The sequence below is a fragment of the Rhagoletis pomonella genome, unplaced genomic scaffold (assembly GCF_013731165.1).
Source record: "Rhagoletis pomonella isolate Grant_MI unplaced genomic scaffold, Rhpom_1.0 Rhpom_scaffold_00006, whole genome shotgun sequence".
NCBI lineage: Eukaryota > Metazoa > Arthropoda > Insecta > Diptera > Tephritidae > Rhagoletis > Rhagoletis pomonella.
The window spans coordinates 49265564-49268705 of record NW_023458560.1 but is presented as its reverse complement, the minus strand read 5'-3'; the positions used below and the strand labels follow the sequence as shown (position 1 = coordinate 49268705).

Below are 3142 nucleotides of genomic sequence, written 5' to 3'. Positions count from 1 at the left end.
TTGGTGTGGTTGCTAGCCAAAATGACGTTAGAATGGGTTTTGTGAAGCACCTTCAGGGTTTTGTGAAGCTGTTGCATCATTTTTTGAAGTTTTAATTTTCGAACCGGGTTGTCGTGTTATACTTTTTTCAAGTTTAAATTCTTTAGATTTTTTGTTTTGACATTGTAACTTAAATGCGAATTGTTGCACAAAAATAATTTAAAATATGGTAAAAAAATTCAGTTTTATGAAAAATATTAGTTTTAAATTTTTTGAGCTCCGAAATAAATTTTTATAAGCAAAAGAAACATCTTTTGCTGTGTAATTTTTAATTTCGTACTATTGTGATAAGGTAAGGCAACCCTCTTGGCATTTATTTCAGATATTCAAATTGAAAAAATAAGACGCAGGCATTCTTTTATTCTTTCAATACATAAATTGAATATTTTTAATAAAATATACATATTCTTCCTGAACTACAGATTTCGCTCAAGTGGTACCGTGTAGTAACAATTCAATAGGTAAGTTATTTTAATGTATGCCATTTACATATGTATATACATATGTACATATTTATTTGAACATAGTCGTTATAACTTTTTGTTTGCATCTTTTCAGAAGCAAAATGGTGAACAAAAGTTGCATCGTGGGATGTCCATTGGGATGTCCTTTATATGTATTCCCTCCGTTGGGAGAAATGACCAGGTGAGTGATATCAGTTTTATATGTACATACATATATACATATGTATATTCAAATAATTATAATTATATTAAAGTAAATATTGCACGTAAAATAATAAAGAGGATTGATTTCAAACTTATGTTTTTGGAGATTTCAAGCTAATAGATAACTGATATACCCAAAAATTGCGAATGTACCTATGTACTTTTCTACTTTTTTTTTGGTCATGCATATATTTAATTCTATTTATTGTTGAACGTGCAATATGTAGAAAGTATTATTTGCAAATAATGCAAAGTGATAAATTTTGCCGCATAATATCGAATCGAGAGCGTAATAACATGGGAGAGCTGCAAATTGTTGGTAGTGAAAGTTTTGCTAGCAGAAATTAGCTAGCAGAAGAACAATAATAAATATCGAAAGCTACCATTTGTTGAATTGGTTAAGCGTAAACAAAAGTAAAAAGAGTGGAAAATAAAATTAATTAACTAATTGATGATAAACAGGATTGTATAAATGCTTGTGCGCAAAGCAAAGAATTTAAAACTGATTTATTAATTGTAAAATGTTTACAGCGGGAATATCAAAGCAATGCAACTGTTTATTCGTAAGTTTTTACTAGTTTTGCGCATGATAAAAATATAGTAAGGTAGAACCGCTGAGAGTCACTTTTAAAATTCTTGACGTTTCCAAACAATTTAATTTTTAAATTTACTCACAAACTCACACACACATTTTCATTTTCAATCTCAAGCAACAACAATTTCGAACAATTTCAATTTTTTATTTTCACTTTTATATGATTTTAAAATGTTGGCAAACTTCAAAAAAAAATCATGGCCGACAAATTGAGAGAACGGTTATACCTTGCTATGTTTTTATCATGGTTTTGCGTTCAATAAATTTTTCTGCCAGTTTTCTCTTTTTCTAAATTTTACGCTCTATTTAGCTTTTACGCTCTCGCTGGAATTTTTTACTGGAAATGTTACTATACACACCTATTATTTCGCGCAAGCAAAAAATAAAGAAGATATCAATGGTTAAAATTAATTTTTTGATTATTTTAAATATTAATGTCTTCTGAACTACATAACTTATTAAAAAACTAATGATGGCAAAGTAAAGGTAATTAATGGGTCTTTTACTTGAGAACATAATTTTTGCGTTTTTTTTATATATATTTTTAAGCCAGAAATACTTAAAAAAAAAAACAAGTATACTCTTTTAAATGGCGTTTATTTAAAATTGGTTTTAAAAAGGGTTATAATACATAAATCGAGTAAAAGGTATTTAAATTATCTTTAAATAAACATCAATACTTTTTTGATCGGTGAAGTAGTTTCCGAGATATTATAAATGTAAAAAATATGAAAGAAATATATGTATGTACATAAAACAATATTTTTTTGTAATGTTCGATTTTTTACAGAAACCAATTTTCCAATTAACGGACCAGAACGGGTATCGTTATAACCAATTTTTTTACTTTATTGTTTTTTAACACATCATTTTCGATTTCGCTTTACTAATGTAAATACATTTAACCATCTCCCTTTGCCCGTGATTTCCTATCGATTTCCACTTAACATAAAATTTCAATTTCGCTTTACTAATTTATTTTTGACTATGTTTTGGTTTTCAATTTTAACTTTCATTAAACTAACAACTTTAATTGGACTAGCAAGTGTTTACTAAATTTGGTTTTGGAAAATCTTTGCTTATATTTAATATGATGTATTAATAGGTTTCTATGATAAATGCTAGAAGTTCCAAATTTTCCGCCAGTATGCCAGCAAAAACTTCCAACTTCTAGGAGTTAGTACACACACCCCATATTTCCTATACTAAAACTGCTTTGTTGTATTTTATTTGTATTTTATTCTATTTATATATGTACTATATTACCATTGTATATGCATTAATTAGTATACTAATTTTGCATATGGTATTTAGCTTTAATGCTAATTACTTCTTTTCAATAGGCGGCGTAAATGGCTCCAGTTGTTGGGTGTGGTGGGCCCAACAGCGAAACATATTTTCGCCTGCCAGAGGCATTTTTCCCATCAGATGAGAAGTAGCCGAGGCCTTCACAAATGGGCAGTTCCCGATATTAATTTAAGATTATATTCGCCCGCAGTGACAGCTAGTAGGGAAAATGAGATTACTGATAGGAATGTATCAGGCAGTTTAGTTGAAGACGTACAAGGAGTCATAGAAGTAGGAGTTGAAGATTTTCAGCCAAGTTTCGATTCTATTATAGAGATTGATAGCGAAATTTTGGATTCGAGCGCTGACCCTGTAATAGAACTTGGCGTTGAGGATTTTCTGCCGATACCTTTTTCGCCCGAAGCAGCAGATAGCGCCTCGACTTCAAATTGCGAATTATTTGAGGTAGAGGCATCCTTTGAAAAATCCCTTCAATCCCACCAGGATGAAGAAGACACACCTTCTTCCTCTTTAGGTAGTTCCAATTTAGTTC

General features: G+C 30.0%; 1 long non-coding RNA gene across 1 annotated transcript; it reads left to right on the top strand.

The window, feature by feature from the left end:
* The first annotated feature begins 414 nt into the window (after positions 1-414).
* LOC118741704 lies at positions 415-2532 on the top strand. The gene is made up of 3 exons (XR_004993328.1): positions 415-500; positions 598-684; positions 2093-2532. It is a non-coding gene; the product is annotated as an uncharacterized LOC118741704 (long non-coding RNA).
* The last annotated feature ends 610 nt before the right edge of the window (positions 2533-3142 follow it).